The sequence below is a fragment of the Herpailurus yagouaroundi genome, unplaced genomic scaffold (genome assembly GCF_014898765.1).
Source record: "Herpailurus yagouaroundi ecotype Mexico unplaced genomic scaffold, PumYag 140, whole genome shotgun sequence".
In the NCBI taxonomy this organism is placed as follows: domain Eukaryota; kingdom Metazoa; phylum Chordata; class Mammalia; order Carnivora; family Felidae; genus Herpailurus; species Herpailurus yagouaroundi.
This window is the reverse complement of record NW_024412395.1, coordinates 54,309,661-54,327,348: the sequence shown is the minus strand read 5'-3', so window position 1 is coordinate 54,327,348 and position 17,688 is coordinate 54,309,661.

The following is a 17,688-nucleotide window of genomic DNA, read 5'->3' as shown; positions in this document are numbered from 1 at the left end:
AGTATTTTTCTAAAATATTAAATTGTTTAATTTGGGGCAAATGGAATAATAATGTTTTGCAATGAGATAGCGCTTCAAAAATGAGAGAAGATGTGTCCCCTCTGAAAAAAAAGGGGGCCATGTTTGTATTTAATAACAAGTCAGCTAAAAGACGGTTCAGAGAACTAGCAGCAGCCCAAGTGGGAATGTGTGTCAATGAAAAGTCCATAATTGTGTTCTGTGCATGTCGTTTTAATGATATAGACTCACTTAGGCTTGCACAGACACATTATAAATGTTGGATCATTATCAACATGATTGCTCCAACAGAATCACTGGCTTGTGCATCTATCTGATCAGGGCAGTGTTGAACATAACTGGGGTTTCGCTGGGCAAACTGGATAAGGCGGTGGTTTCTCGCCCTCCCCACCCTATTGTGTGGTGGCTTCTTCAAGGGATTTCCAGAGCTCATGTGTAGGAATGAAAGAGTGCCCCATGAGGGCATGACCTTGTGTGCCCTGTACCCTAAGGTAGAGACTGACCTCCCGACAGGGATGTTTGGTAGCCTGATCGACAGCCTCATCACTGGTGAGGGGACATCACTGGCAGTTGCTAAATACACAGAGATGCTCAGAGAGAAAGACTTGCAAACACAAAGGGATAGGAAATAGTTCACAAAAGTGATAAAGCATGTGTGTTCTTCAGTACGGTCATTGATTTCATTTAACATAGCTATTTTCTTGTTTGATTTTTCTTTTCCCTTTAATTTGACAAAAGCAAAGCAGGAATTGGCTTTACAGCTTAAAAAAAAAATAGCCAATAAAACAAATCAAACTACATAAACCACTCTTTGAAATCATAAAGATTTTTCCTTTATTTTCAATAACGTATAAGACTTGGGCATGTAAGAAATTTTGTTTAAGTTAGGGAACCAGTTCTCAATATGCCATTATCAGTTGTAACTTGCTTAAATATTTTCATTTCTTCCTTTTCCTCCCTATAAGAAGTTTTTTCTTCCAAGAGTCAAATTGCTTTATAAAAGTCCGGGGTGATATTCTGCGTGCTTAGTACTTGCTGATTCATATTCTAATACTGAACATGGCTTTTTTTTTTTTTTTTTTTTTTTTTGCCATCCAAATGCTTCATTTGGTGCATAAATTAAATGAAACCATATTCATACATAACTAGGACAAATAGACCCCTGTATTCTAATTCACTATATAAAACACCAAAAATATTTAGAATTTCTCCATTTTCTCTTACATTTGATGATTCTCCTGCATAACATTATTTAAAAACTACCAGAAGCACATGGTCTATATCTGACATTACTCCCAGAATAACAGATAGCTCTCTGTAATTTACCAGAATATAAAACAATGCTGGACAAATTTTTCTCTCTCCAATAATCTATTATACTTCAACAGGTACTGCACATATGTTTGTGATGATTAACGTTATACAGTAATCTCCTGTGTGCATCTAAATTGATCAAATATTAATACCCAGATCATTACAATTTACGTTTTTGTTATCAGTTGCCCCTTATTTACCAAAAGGTAGCTTTTATATTTTAAAGTTAATAGCAACAAAAGCTGTAGTCATGGAGTTGGTTAAAAGGAAGTGCTATGTCTGCAGTCCTGGATTGTATTTGTTTTTTGGCTGGTCGGTTGGTCGGTTTTGCTAATTTGAGGACCCAGTGTCCTCAAGCTGTAAAATGAGTACGTCAAATCCAATTACATGATTTCTAGGTTTCTTACAATTCTGTTTTAATCTGAGGGCTGGTTTATAAAACAAAGTTTGGTTTACTATCATAAAATAATTTAGGCTAATTCCTCTGTGTGGCCTCATCAGCCACCTGGTGTCACTGTCCGATCACCTGGTGGGTGTTCCTAATCTGAGGAAATTTGGGGAAGACTCTGGGAGTTGATGTTATTGTCGTTTGAGTTTAGTTTTTGCCATTTTTGTTTTATTTTTCACTCAAGTAATTTGATTTCTCTTTGGCCTTCTTATTGTCCTCTCTCTCTCTCTCTCCGCCCTCTTCCTCCCCCCCTCCAGTATCCCTGATTCCTCTTTGGAGCTTGTTTGTTTGCCTCCTTTCTTCTCCCCATCCTTGCAAGAGTTTCCTTCTCGGACTTTCTGCTTATTCACCATTTCCTTCAATTACTTGTTTTCAAATCACTTTAAATTTAGACCCTCATGAGAACTTGCCAGTTTGCCTCAGTACTCTAGGGATTAGAGGGTCTCATAACCTGTAACGGAATCAGGACGCTACCCGGGGTAGAAAAGGTAAAGTTGGGTTTTATTTGCAGAATGTGGTTTTTCATGGTCATGAAGACAAAGATCAAGAGAAGACAAGAAGGTATAATTGTGATGTGGTTTCTCTAAGGGCTCAGACAGGTCCAAGAAGGCTTCAGTATATAAAGACTGGCCCCAGGGAAAAGGAGTCCATTTCTCTCCCAGAGGTCACCTAAATGTGGAAAGACCCAGATCTGTGTTTGGCCTCCTCTGTGAGCAGGGTGAGGGCTTCCCAGGGACTTTGAAGTCACCAAATTAGTGGCTGGCACAACCTGATCATGTCATTCCCACTGACCAGCAAAAACACACTAATGGAGCTTGACTTATTGTTCACTGTAGCCCTCCCAGCACCATGAGTAAAAGGCTCACCACAACCTCCCATCCAGTTGTCTTTAACAGAACAGCTTTAAGTGAAATGTAAGCCACCCAGGGCTTACACACACCAAGACTAATCACACCAAGATTAAACCAATTTAAGTCTCAGGAGAAAGTATGGCATTTAAGAAATATAGTGAAGTAGGTCATCGAATAGGATGTAATAGTAGAGGCCAGCACCCACAGAGCAGGAAGAAACAGTTTCTCAGAAATCAGAAAACCACTTTCCCCCATTGCTATCATTGGCATTTGATGCTGACCATATTTTCTACCAAGAAATTGTGAGCATAAAGTTATTCCCCACCTAGTCGGTGCTTACATTACTGACATTACACAAAGCTCACAAGACTCTTCTCCACTCTGAGAGTTGCATATATAAGAACCTGTCTTGATTCACTAGGTAGTCTCCACCTTAAACTCCAAAAGCCAAAGTTAGTTTGTGCATGTGGGAAGGAGTGGCAGAGATCCTTGGATCTCTGGGGCAGAGAATGAGACACAGCTCAGTCAGAAACCTATCTTGAGATCCATGCTAAATAAAGCACTCCAGAGCCCTCAGCTCCTCTGAATCAGCCAAGTTCAGCAAGCATTTCTTGGGGACCCACTTCAAGCCCAGACCCCGAGGACACTGAGTGGAAACAGCCTGACCCACGGCTGAGCTCCTGCAGCAGGTGGTTGAGATCCAGAACCACCTCTCCCCAGGCTGGAGGAGCCCTACCACCTGCTAGACATGGTCCGATTTGCCATGGGCAACAGAACCTCCAGCAGCACTGTGGGAGCTGGGAATGCTGTGGGAATGCAGGCTCAGCAAGGAAAAAAAACAGCTGCTCCAGGTGCTATGTGGACTTGTGCCATCTGTCAAAGCATTCTCACCTCCAAACGCAACCTCCGCACATCAACTCCCACACGTTCTGGAAGCGAGCCTACCAAGATGACCTGACAATGCTTGAGATTGGTGTCATCTCTATAATCTTTGAGGGAACAATTTCTTATATGGATACACTCAAGTTCATCCAGTTTGTTTCAGAATCACAATAAACACGCTCTTTGAATCCAATATACAAACTCCTGCTGCTGGGGCTGGGCCAGACCCAGACCCCAGTGGTTTTGCCCAATTCCTTCTTGCTCCATGGTACACAGTGTCTTCTTGCGCAAGCTATCAGTGGTCATACTAAAGCAATTGGGGGAAGAGATACGAAGAGGGGAAGGCACGTAGTATTTAAGATTTCTCTTGAAGCTGTGGGCAACACTGGTATGAGAACTTAGGCTATCATCTGAGATATCTGCAGGCTCTCTCACGGTTCAGATCAGCTCGGCTTCTTAAAATAAACAAGCCTCATCAATTGTGCGAGCTGAGGTTTCTTTGCACTTCACGACTTAGCTACCTTATGTGTTTTATGGCAACCTCCCTCCCACCCCACCCCACCATTTATCACGTCATCTTATCACAGTCTCTTTTGGAGACGCAAATAGCACACTAATGTTTCCTTTTGTTAGGGTGAGTTGTCAATCTCTTCAGAAATGGAACAACTACAGACAGCTCTTTCTTTTGATCATCTTTCTGACACTTGCCTGAGCCTGGCTGATCCATCACACAGAGCCTGGCTCAGGGGAGAGGCACATGCCGACAGTCAATCAGTATGGATGTCACTTTGTGTCCATCAAGAAAATATGGGATGTGAACTATCGTGTATTTTGTTCTCATAAATAGCTTTCCTTTTTCCTAAATCTTGTCTGTTTTTCATGGGCTGACAGTATAAATACAACACACAGAACTCTGCCATTTTAACAGAGTGTGAAGTGTGAAGACTGACCTCTTTGTACCATTTTCCTCTAGCTTACTGACCACGAAGGAAGGGGAACACAAACACAGGATTCGAAATGCCATACCTTTGGCTTAAGAACACCTTGTTAGAATTAGAAATGCTTAGTTCAATTAGTTCAATTAGTTCAAGCTCCAAACTTTCTCTTGGAACCTTTTCTTCCCATCTGATGGGTGGGGGGAAAGGGAAAGGCAGGTGTGAGGAAGAAACTGGGGAGGCTGGGATGGAAGAGGGAAGGAGATTTTGTATTTATAATTTTGTACTGGGTAGGCGGGCCAAGAATTGGTTGTAGATTGCCTCATTCCTTTCTTTCTGGGAACAGAAATGGGTAAAAACAAACAGACAACAACAACAAAAACCCAAAAACAAAAACAAAAAAATACAAACCGCCAATTGTGACTATCCCTGAGCCTGCCTATGACCTGAGGCTGGCCCTGTGAGACATTTAGAATCATTACCTAGGCTTTTAAATAGAAAAATCGGTAGAAAATCTAAACGCCCACTAATAGAAAATGATTAATTATAGGGGTTCATACTATGGAATTCTCTGATACCATTCAAGAACAAGGTAGATCTTGCTGCTCTGATACAGGAGTGGAATTTTTTTTGCTCCTTCTTCCCTTCTAGGTTCTTTGGTTGGTCCAGTACTTAAGTTGACATAAGACAGATTAATAGGAGAAAAGCTTAATTTTGTACATACAGGAGCCCCAAAGATGTGAGACTTACGGGCAAGTCAGGAAGCTGAGGCTAATATATGCCGTCCTCAGCTAAGGAATGAGCCAGGGGCCTGGGGCTTCAAAGAGGGGAAGGCAATTCACAGGAAGATAACAAGAGCAGATGTTTGGTAGTTAGAAGCCTGCCCTGCCACGCAGATAGGTCTTTCAGATAAAAAGTTATCTCTGGTAATAGCTCTCTTTCTGCACCAGCCCTCCTATCTAAATTCTTTTAGGCAGTTATGGGAAGGGTAAAAGTTGTTCCTGAGTCTACTGGGTCTTGATGATGTTTAGCTGAATATAATCCACATGTCAAAGTGGCATATTTTGGGGTGACATATTCTATTCCCCTTCACTGCCACAGAACAGTATCCAACATAGTGTGGAATGAAAACTGCTTTTTGTGTCCTGATATGAATAGTGCAATCTCATATTTTATTTCTAATGCAGGATGCAAACACTGGCTCTTAATAATGATTAACCCTGAGTGAGGTAACAGGACCACGGGAGACCAAATTTTATTTTTTTACTTTTCAGCTGTTTGTTTGAATTTTTTAAAACAAGTATTTATTTGCTTGGCTGTTTCCTTTAAGCCAACAAGAAAATTTTACTTTCCTTCTTTCATTCATACATAATCTCCTGGGACAAGAAGGGTTTTAGGAGAGAAAATTCGTATGTTTTCGTTGCTTTGGAGAAGAGGGTCGGTCAGTGGATCTATCTATCTATATCTCTGGGCCAAAACAAAAAAAAAAAAAAAAAAAAAATAGGAAAAAAAAAAAAAAAATCCATGTTTAAAAAACTCCCAGGCAGACTTTGCTCTCCTTGGCTGAGAAAATTAAGATTTTCCTGTGCTCTGCCAATGCAACTGAATTGAATTGGATTTGTTTAAATGGAAGAGAAACTGGTTCTTCCAGGCCTCCCACAAAGATCTAGGGATTCCAAGACAAAGAAATAATAATCCCTGTGGCTTCTACACTAAAAAGAATTCTGTACAGTCAATATAAACACATATCTCTGAGAATTATTTTTACTTGTCTTTTTGACTGAAAATAAAAGATGTCTTTAAAAAATAAAAAAATTTTTAAATGAACCCCTCATTTTAAAATTCAGCAAATGTGCCAAGCCACAGCACTGGAGTTTTGTATGAGAGACTCTAACTCCCAACAAAAAACAAGAAGTATTGTACCAAAAGCCTGGGGGCTGGGGTCGAGAAACAGGGCAGTGATATTCAAGGATTAAAGTAGGAAAAAAAAAAAAATGTACCGTGTGTATTCATGGAGGTGCTTTCCAGTCAAGTGGAAGGGGTGACATTACAACAACTTGACTGCACAGAGGACTTGAACCAGATACTTTTTTTTTGCTCCCGTGAATTGAAAGACCCAGAATGATCTGTGAAGAAGCAAAATGCAACCTGATGAGAATTTGTAAATGACTTTTAAAGCTTCCTGACATGGCGTGTGGACCCAAACATGCTTCCTGTCTCCTGCTCCAAGACTGGCCTGGATTGGGACTGCGGAATAACAGCGAAACAGAACACGCGCGCGCGCACAAGCACACGCTGTCCTTTAGCCGCGCTATGAGGTGACTGCTTGCTAGGGAGAGAACAAAAGAGATGCACAACACAGAAATGTAGAAGTATTTCACAGTCGTCCTACTTAGTAACAGGAAAATAGGATTACAAAGCTTTTGGAATAAGTTTGCTCACAGATGTTGCCCGAATGGCAATTTTTAAATACAATCACAAGAGAATGGTGCCAAATGTCTAACCGTGCGGAAGTAGTTTACAAATGACGGCATACCTAAGAATGGGATGCAGCCTTTACAAACGATGTTTTATGTTTACTGACATAGAAAGACACCACAGAAAGCAATAATTATATAAATCATATATTTGCACATAATGCATATGGGAGATTTCATTGACATTATATATGGTAATATTATATATTTTATCATATAAATACTACATAATTTAAAATTCACATTATACTAAAGTGAGATCTGATTGCAATATTCCATAAAGAACTTGATCCGTTTTTGTAACAATGTCTGATATACATAAAACAAGGTGCAAATGGTATAATCTAGAGAGAACCAAGTATAAAGATGTGATTTGTATGTTATACGTGTTGGAAGAGAGACCACGGGGATGGTATTAACTAGGAGAGGGCACCATAGGGTTTGTTATGGTACAAGATATGTTTCGATCTAGATGGTGGTGATGTGGATATGCACTATTTTTAAAGATCTTTTAAATGTTCAGAGGTGCACTTAGGATTTGTGCACTTTTCTACGTATATTTTATATCTCAACGTTAAAAAAAGAAAAGCGTAGGACCAAGATAGTAATGATAACATTTTCAGAAAATATGGCTGATTTTTACCTTTCACAGTCTCTTTCTCGATTAAATTTTTTTACAAGAACCACATGTTTCTTTTACAATCTGAAAAAATAAGAAGAAAGCAGCTACTTTAGAAAACAAACACGGTCCTAAAGACCAGGATTGCGGCGATGTTTCAGAATCAAGACAGAACGTCCCACTGCTAGACCCGTTTCTCAACTTGTGGTAGATGCATATTATTTACCCACAGCATTTTTTCTAGACATTGTGAAAATTTTCCCCAATCCCAACTAAATCAACAGTTTTCACTTCGTGGCTAAAAGGTGTAAGTAACATGGAGACCTAATCCTCCTGCCTCATTAGGAAAATATCCAACCAAAAGAGGTCATAAACCAGAGCAGTGTCCAGCCCGGGAGGGAAGTGAATGAGAGAGGAGATGAAGGAAACCCTGTCTCGGATTCCTGCAGCTCTGGCCTACAAGTTGAAGGGCTCCGTTGAGGTGTGTTGCTGTGTACGTGCCAGGTTATGTTTATTTCATGTTCTGAATGATTCCTTTTTAACCTACCAAGTATTTATAGCCCATAGAAACTCAGAGATGAAAGTTTTTTCCAATGTGCAAAAGCCACAAATGACAAAATCTTGTTAGAGTGGCCGAAGCCAGGAGGGCTCTCAAGCCTGTGTGTGCGTCTGTCCGTCTGAAGCCCCGTTCATTACGACTGAGCTTTTCTGGGCTGGTCCTCAGCAGAGAATGGGTGACCCTAGGAATCCAGTGCGACCACTGTGTTATGAGCTGAAGGAGAGCCATTGAACACAACAAAAAGAATGCTTCAAGGACGCATTGCAACACAATCAGAACCATGCCACGGGCTCTGATGGCTAGGAGGTGACAGCAGGAGTGACACAATTAGGGACAGGAGTGGTTCAATTTAGGGGGAAAAAACCAACAGAAGTATGCTGTTTGTGGGACAAAGAGGCCGAGTTCTAAAGTACCCCCAATAAGCAGCTTCCACAAAAAGCTGACCATGTGCACGTGGCAGGCTCTGCAGACGGCTCTTTCAGCCACACTCGGACCTGGCACTCTAAAAAGAGTCAGGGGCAGCGGGCTTGCAGGCAAGGGAGAGTGGAGCCGCGTGAGAATACGCGTGTGCCCTCGCCTACCACAGACAGTCCGGGCCAAACAAAGCCGTGCCTGGCAGGACTGGTGAGTCTCCAGCCTGTTTCTGCTCTCCTCTTGCTTCTTCCCCATTCTCCCCTCCCCAGAACTCCCCGCTTTATGCATTCCGAAGTGATAAGCCGGCATAGAATCCCCACATCTCATTTGTTCAGCCATTTTGGTTACAAAGCTCAGTCAACCCATCAGTGAATGCTTTTCCTCTAGACAAAAATTCACAGCAAATAAGAGCTTTATAATCTTCTGGAAGTACAGGCTGGAAAAAGCTACGTCTCACCTAGAGGCATACTAATGAAGTGCATTTTACCCTCATTGGGTACCCTTTGTTTACCCTCAACAAAGACTAGTATCAAGAATAACGAGGGGGAGATACCAATGAAGGAAACAAGTGGAATAAAATACGCATTTAGCCAAATCGTTTTCCTGGAATACCAGGCCCAGGTTAGTCCTTTACAAATATGTTCACACCTCACCCATGCAAAATTATCTCAATCATGCTTTAACATGCTGGATCGACGACGATGTTCTTTGGCACTTCATCTTAGCATGCCCCTCTTGAGTATGGGGAAATGGGGCCCAGGGTGTCAAAGAACCAAGTGTGCATACTCTGAACACTGGTATCTTTGACTTCTAGAAGGGTTCTGGGTACACATTTTTAACTTTTCTAGCAGTCCTTATGGGAAATGTTTCTTCTGCAAGTCTGAATGCAGTTTGCTGTAACATTAGTGAGAGGAAGCTACGCGCATCTTTTGGAAACGATAATCCCTCTAAATCCTATCAGTTTTAGGAAACATTCAACAGCAGTAGGCGCAAGAGTAGTCTGCCTTGGAAAAAAAGAACAGACTTCAAATTTACCACTTTGTAGGCACGCCAAGAACAGTGTATTGGATTCAGGGATTTTGAGTATGGTTGTGCAGTTTGTATCCTGAACAAATCTAGGAGGTACCACTCATATAAACTATGAGGTACAAGCTAACGTACCACACGTGAAGGCGTTGCTTACCACTAACAAAGCTGATGAGTGTTTAGTTTAGGTTACTGTTATCCCGAATCAATGTTAAGCACTTACTCTTCTGTTCTGTTCTGCATCCTAATTCAGGTATACCTGTGGTATCATGCTTGCACGTGCCTTTCCCTTTGTCTATCCAACCCCTGCCCACAAGGTCCATCTACCACAGAACAGGTAGTTGGGTGCCTTCACCCTGCCACATAGCAGTAACAATACTGGTTGTTTCCATGCACTGAATTTCTACTCTGTGCCAGGGCCTGTGCTGAGGGCTTTACGGACTGTTATTAAGTCCTTAACAACTAAGAGAGGTCAAGTGATCCCCCCCATCCAACTCGTGTCTGTCTGACCCCAGAGGCCATTGCTTCTCTCCAGTCCCTCTGACCTTCCATCAGTCCCCACGGGTGCTAAGCACTCTCCATTCCAGGAATGAAGCTTCCTGTACCTCCGAAGCTCCTCCCCAACCTCTCCCATCCTAACCCCCCTCCTCCTCCTCCTCGGAGTTCCCAGCTTCACCATTACTTCCTCCAAATACATTAGGCGTCTCCAGTGCTTACCTCACTTGGACAGCAGGTGTTAGTTTATACTTGCACTCGGTCAACACCTGTACTCCTGCACTTCAAGCCTGCCAGGCAGGCCTGTGCCTATTACCCATACCAGTGGGTGCCTAATGCCTGGAACATGGTAGGGCTTATTAACACCTAATGGATAATGGATGAATGGATGCATGGATGGATGGATGAACAAATGGGTGAATAAATAGCCAAGGAGGGCAAGGCAGATACTAAAATAACACTCCTTCTGGGGCACCTGGGTGGCTCAAGTCGGTTGACTGTCCGACTTTGCTCAGGTCATGATCTCATGGTTCATGGGTTCAAGCCCCACGTTGGACTCTGTGCTGACAGTGCACAGTCTGTCTTGGATTCTCTCTCTCTCTCTCTCCCCTGCTCTATGCCCCTCTTTCTCTCAAAATAAATAAACGTAAAATAACACTCCTCTCCAAATTGCTTCTAGTATAGCTGCATGTGATTTTAATTGGGAAGAAAACTCACAATGGACATTCACTCCTTCCTTTGAAAACCACTGCTGAGTACCCATCAGGTGCTTCAATCAGCCTCCCCAAGGAGCACCCCCACTCCGTGTTGCCCTGGTCTCCCCAGCACAGCCCTCGGCTTGCCACCACTACCACACCTGCCTCTCTTTAAAGACGGCTTCCTGACCTTCTCTGGATGATGAAATCCCGGCCTCACCTCCCACAAGCTAGCATCTTTCCTAGATTCTGGTAAAACGCAAGGCTTTCACCGTTTTTAATGTTAATGTGACTCAGTCCCACCACTAAGTACAATATTACTCATTAGTTCCGTGTACAATGATCATATTATAGTGATATAATACACTGTGACAATCTTGATACTTTAGTCTGACAAGCCAACAAACCTGACAATCTCATTTTAAGGCATCTGCAATTTAAAGAAAAAAAAATGTACACTCTAATGTCATTGTGTCCTCCCCATGAGAGGAGGGATTGAACCCGCTTGGAGTACGACATTCTGAAATGCTGTCAGAATCCTTAAAGTGAAACAAAATTCCTCTTGGTGCTCCAGGGGAGAAGACAATAGCAGCCACTACCTGAATAGATACCTGTCACTCCAGACGACAGCCTGCCTGCTATTCAGAGACGGATGCTTTGGAGGGGGACGCTGTGCGGAGGCCTCAGTGGGCGTTTCTGCTGGTTACCACACTCCAGCTGCTGGAGGCCGGAAGGCCCTCACCTGGTGTGGCTGGTCCCTCACCCGCAGGCTGCAGTTCTGCATCTAGGGAACAAAGGCTACTGTTGTGAATGGACACAGTAGTCTCGTTAGGCTAGTAGACTATAGTGCAAAGATATGTTGAACCATCCCTTGTGAAGATATAATGTTCCCGTTCAACTCTGTTAAAGTTTTTTTTTTTTTAACTGTGCCTGCCCTCAGATCAATTTTTTTTTTTTTTGGCTTTTTTACATATAGGCTCTCAAATTAATTACTCATGTCCTTTCAACACACACACACACACACACACACACACACACACACACACACACACACAATTTAGCTCCATGCTATAAATAGAAAAGCAAAAATTCTAGCTAGCTCTGAGCCTTCAGAAGAGGAAGAAGCCCCCAGGAGCTTGTAAAATCCATCAACTGTGGTTGCATTAGAGCAGGCGCCACGCTTAGCGGCTGTTTTTGAAAACGCTGAGCAGGACCTGGACCTTGGCGGTCAGAGTCAAGCCCTCAGACTTGAAGGGCGGCGTGTGTCTGGAATCATTCCCCAGCCTTAATAAGAAGCTCTGGCCTTCCCAGGCATCAGATTAGTGCTCCTCTGTGACCCCAGCACGCTGGCAACTCCAAGTTGCTGAGAGGATGCTCACCTTTGGGGAAAAGAATGCTCTAATCTTGATCCCGTTCGAAGCTGCAAGAACCCCCCCCCCCCCTTCCAGTTGTGTGTCCTTGGTCTTTTTTTCTTGTTTGCTTTTGTGGTCTGGGTACACTGATCCTTTCTTGCCTGGGTGAGAGAGCAGCGCCGGGCCTGTGGGGGCTCCCTCCCTCACATCATCATCTGGGTAGCAGGCTTTTTCAACCCCCAGTCCTTCTTCACAGGTAGGAAGCACATCACAACTCATTAGTAATTTACTGCTACAGTAATTTTTATAATTACTGCCAGGAGGCCTCATTAAATTTGATCTAATGAATAAATATTGTATTTTTCAACGTGATTACCAGAACAGCTTAAGCTGAGTGCCATAAACAATTATTTTCCTCACTACTCAGGATGTCGGTGACTATTGATTTTTATTTCATAAAGAATTTACTGTAGTAATACCAATAAAAATGACTTCAGGAATAGGCAGCATCCCCCGATTTGCAAGCAACATACAGCCCCAGAAAACAGCTGAAGGGAAAGGCTGGGAGTCAGGAGGAAAGAAAAATCTGTCCGGAATAGAGGTCTGCTGAATGGCTGTAGCCGAGACAAGGCTAGGTAGGGACTGGCTGGGGCTGCTCTGACTTCCGATTGTGAGCGGAGATCAAACTCGCGATTCCTGGCATGTGGGTAATGAGCTCCCACGCTGAACGATAACGCCAGCGGTTGATTTTTGCATTTTATAAAATAGAGTCAATACATTCTGCTCAGTTACAAATTTCCAAAGTAAATCATGAAGACCAGGCTTTAAGAGAGGAGACTCATTACTAAACCCTGGTTATTCATTTGCGTTTCATTTCCATTATCAATTATCTTGTGCTTTCTTGCTTTCCCTTTTTTTTTTTTTTTTTTTTTTTTTTTTTTTTTTTTTGGTTTCTAATGTCCTGTAATAAAATTTCACATCTTAACTAGTGGGCTGGATACTTCCTCACATCTTCTGTTTTTTATTCCACTTACTGCCCCATCTTCCTCATACTTAAGCTACTATGAAACATGAAAGGATCTTCTGTGATTTTTATTTCTCCTCCTCTAACCAAAGCAGCAATTTTGCTGCCCCAAGTGACCCTCAGTTTTGCTGGCTGGCTCACTTACTGCTCTCATCAGACTTCTTCTCCACTCTGGAGAGGTTATCCTCAACCCTGGTTGCACATTAGAATCCCGGAGGAACTTTTAAAACAGGCCTGCCCCAAAGATTGTGATTTAATTGGTCTGGGGTAGGGCCTAGCTGTAACTCTTCTTTTTGGAACTCACCGGATTATACCAATGGGTGGCCAGGGTCTAAAACCACTGCCCTGGGAGGCAGATAAATGAGACAGGCACGAGCCAGAGAGCTCCAGGCCCAAGACCACCAGGCTGCCCTGTGGGTGGTTTTTATGGGCTGAATTCTGTGCTTCCCAAATCCATATGTTAAAGTTTTAAACTCCGGTACCTTAGAAATGTGACCGTATTTGGAAATAGGGCCTTTCAAGAGGTAATCAAGGTAAAATGAGGTCATGTGAGTGGGTTGTAATCCAATATAACTGGTGTCCTGATAAGAGGAGGAGATAGGACACAGACAAGCACAAAGGGAAGATCAAGTGAAGGTACAGGGAGGAGACGTCTATCTGCAAGTCAAGAAGACAGGCTTTAGAAGAAAGCAACCCTGCCCACATCTTGATCTCAGACTTCTAGTCTCCAGAATCCTGAGGAAATACACTTAAACCACCTAGTGTGTGGTAATTTGTTCTGGCAGCCGTAGCAAACTAAAATAGTAGTCTGCACATTTATGGAGCCTACTGGCTAAGAGAGTTGATTCTGGAGATAGACAGAGCCAGGTGCAAACCCCAGGGCTGTCACTTACCAGATTTATGTGCCTTGATGTTCTGGTTACCTATTTCTGTGTATCAAATTACTTCAAAACTCAGTGGCATAAAACATCCTTGTCACACTCATAGATTCTGTGGGTCAGGAATTTGGACAGGGCATAATGGGGGCAATTTGTTTTTTGTTCTACAATGTTTGGGGTCTCAGCTAGGAGACTGGGAAGATGATAATGACCCCACAGCTGGAGTCTAGCATCATCTCAAGACCTGTTTTCTCACATGTCTGGTGGCTGATGCCAGCTGTTGGCTGGGACCACGTTGCCACGGTTAGCCAGAAAACCTACATGTGCCTCTTCGTGGAACCTCACAACATGGTGATTGGATTCCACGGTTGAGAATCCTCTCTGGGAGACAGAAGCTATTCCACTCTTGTAAACCCAGCCTCATAAGTCATGAAGCAGCAGTATTTCCAGAGTGTTCTATTCATCAGCTCAATTACAAAGGCTTGCTCAGGTTCAAAAAGAGAGAAAGTAGATTCCAAGGCAAGAGAAAATGGCAGTGTTTGGGAAAAGCAGGTGGGACAAGAAATATTGTTGTGGCCATTTTTTGGAAAACATGATCTGCCACCCTCAGACTAGTTTCTTTGCTTCCTTGAATCTCTCTTTCCTCATCTTTAAACTAGCATAATGTAGATGGACTCATCTGGTTGTTATAAGAATTAAAACGGCAACTTTAGAGCAGGGTGCCTGACACATAATAAGTGCTTAGGAAATTCTAGTTGCTCGTAAGATCTAGGGCCAGTGTCCCTTAATATCTGGTCAGGCCTTAAAGGTTGATGAGGAAGTAGGGGAAAGAGGTCAGGAAGTCAATGGATAATGTTTAAAGTTGATAAAGAAATATCTGGAGAGAAACATTATTTGAGATATGGCGGTTATCCCTCAAAAGTTACTAAGTTGGAATTAAAAGTGGTTGCCTCCTGGAGAGGAGGAGTGGGTTCTGGAAAAGTGAGGAAATGCATTATTGCTTTTTCTTTATTTATTTATTTTGAGAGAGAAAGAGAATGTGTAAGTGGAGGAGGTGCGGGGGGGGGAGAGACAGAGAGAGACAGAGAGAGAGACAGAGAGAGAGACAGAGAGAGACAGAGAGAGAGAGAGAGTACAGTACAGAGCCCGACACAGGGCTCCAATTCATGAATTGTGAGCTCATGACCTGAGCTGAAGTCAAGAGACAGATGCTTAACTGACTGAGCTACCCAGGTGCCCCCAATTATTGCTTTTCATTTTGAATCCTTCAGAACTATTTCATTGTTTTAACCAAATGCATGCATTGCTTTAAGAAAAAGGACCTGTGAAAAAGACACACCAAAAATGGCTGTCCCAAATAAATACCAAAAAAATCACTATTACTTCTTGTTTTTATAGTGTATTTAAATTAACGTTTCCTAACAATGAGGCATTATTATACAATTTGATGTTAAAAAAAAAAAAAGGAAGGCTACAAATTATATGCAGAGTATAATCTTAGCAATGTTAACAATACTCAATGTTCAGCATTCAATCCATGAGTAACCCAAATATTAACTGTAGTTATCTGTGAGTGGTAAAATTATGGGTGATTTTAATCATGAAACTCCAATTTTATATAATAGTTAAGCAAAAGATATTTTTATAACCATCCAAATATACTGAAAAAAAATAAATAAGAATGCATTTGAAAATAAGAAATATAAGGGGCACCTGGGTGGCTCCATCGGTTGGGTGTCTGACTTCGGCTCAGGTCACGATCTCATGGTCCGTGAGTTCGAGCCCCGCGTCGGGCTCTGTGCTGTCAGTTCGGAGCCTGGAGCCTGCTTCGGATTCTGTGTCTCCCTCTCTCTCTGCCACTCCCCCACTCACGCTCTGTCTCTATCAAAAAAATGAATAAACATTAAAAAAAATTTAAAAAAAAGAAAACAAGAATATAAGCTTATTTCTCAGATCTCTCTCTTTTCTCCTCCCCAACATTTCAGTCAGCATTTTCAAATAAAGTATTACCTATGGTTAATTTAAAAGCATTAACTTCTTGTTAACAAAGCAGTGTTGAAATGCTCAGATCAAGATGAGTGAGACTAAGGAGGGTGGCAATATCCTTTAGCATTTAGAAAGAGTGAGGGTCAAAGAGTGACTATTAAACCAAGAGAAGCAGCAAAAATTCTCAAGGATGCACTCACTGGTGGGAAAACAGTTCCCTTAATAATAATAGTAACTTCAACATACAAAAATGAGTTGTATTTTTATATACAAGCAAAAAATGATCTAAAAATGAAATTGAGAAAGTAATTTCAGCTATAATAGCATCACAAAGAATAAAATCCTTGGAAATAAATTCCAGGGAGATGCAGGACTCGTACACTGGACACTACAAAATACTATTGAAAGAAACTATAGAAAAACCTAATAAATGGAAAGATATCCTCTGTTCATGGACCGGAAGACTTCATATTGTTACTATGGCAATACTCCCTAAATTGAACTATAGATTGAATATAATTCTTATCAAAACTCCAACTTCTATTTTTGAAGAAACAGATAAGCTGATCTTAAAATTAATATAAAGTTGCAAAGTATCTTGAATAATCAAAACATCTTGAGGGGCGTCTGGGTGGCTCAGTCGGTTGAGCATCTGACTTCAGCTCAGGTCATGATCTCACGGTTCATGAACTCAAGCCCCGTTCAGGCTCTGTGCTGACAGCTCGGAGCCTGGAGCCTGCTTTGGATTCTGTGTGTGTCTCTCTCTCTGCCCCTCCATTGCTTGCACTTGGTCTCTATCTCTTTCAAAAATAAACATTAAAAAAATAAAAAAATAAAAATCTTGAAAAAGAAGAAAGGTGTAGGGCTCACACTTCCCAATTTAACAACCTACATAAAACTACAGATCAATGGGATAAGATTGAGAGTCCAGAAATAAATCCATATATCTGCGGCTTACTGATTTTCAATAAGGGTACCAAGCATTCAATGGGAAAAAAAAAAAAGTGTTTTCACAAATGGTGCTAGGACAATGGGTAAGTTGAACCCTTGCCTCACACCATATACAAAATGAACTCAAAAGACCTAAATGTAGAAGAAAAAATAGGCACATATCTTCATGGTGTTGGATGTGGCAATGGATTCTTAGATACAACACCAAAATCACAAACAACAAAAGAAAAACTAGATAAAAAACTAGATAAAAAACTTGGATTCTATTACAATGAAAACTGTGCATAAAAGAGCATAATCAAACTGAAAAAGACAGTCTGGCAGTTACTCAAACAATTAAAAATAGTTCTTATATGACCCAACAATTCCACTATTAGGTATATACCCAAGAGAATTGAAATCAGGTGTTCAAACAAAATGTTGTGAACAAATGTTCATAACATGGGGCACCTGGGTGGCTCAGCTGGTTAAGTATCCAACTTCGGCTCAGGTCACAATCTCACAGTTCATGGGTTTGATCCCCTCATAGGGCTCTCTGCCATCAGCACAGAGCCTGCTTCAGATCCTCTGTCCCTTCCCTCTCTGCCTCTCCCCAGCTTGAGCTCTGTCTTTCAAAATAAATAAACTTAATACACACACACACACAAATGTTCATAACAGCGTTGCTCACAATAGCCAAAAGGTGAAAACAGCCAAAATATCCATCAACTGATGAATGAATAGATTGGGATACGTCTATACAATGTAATATTACTTGGTCATAA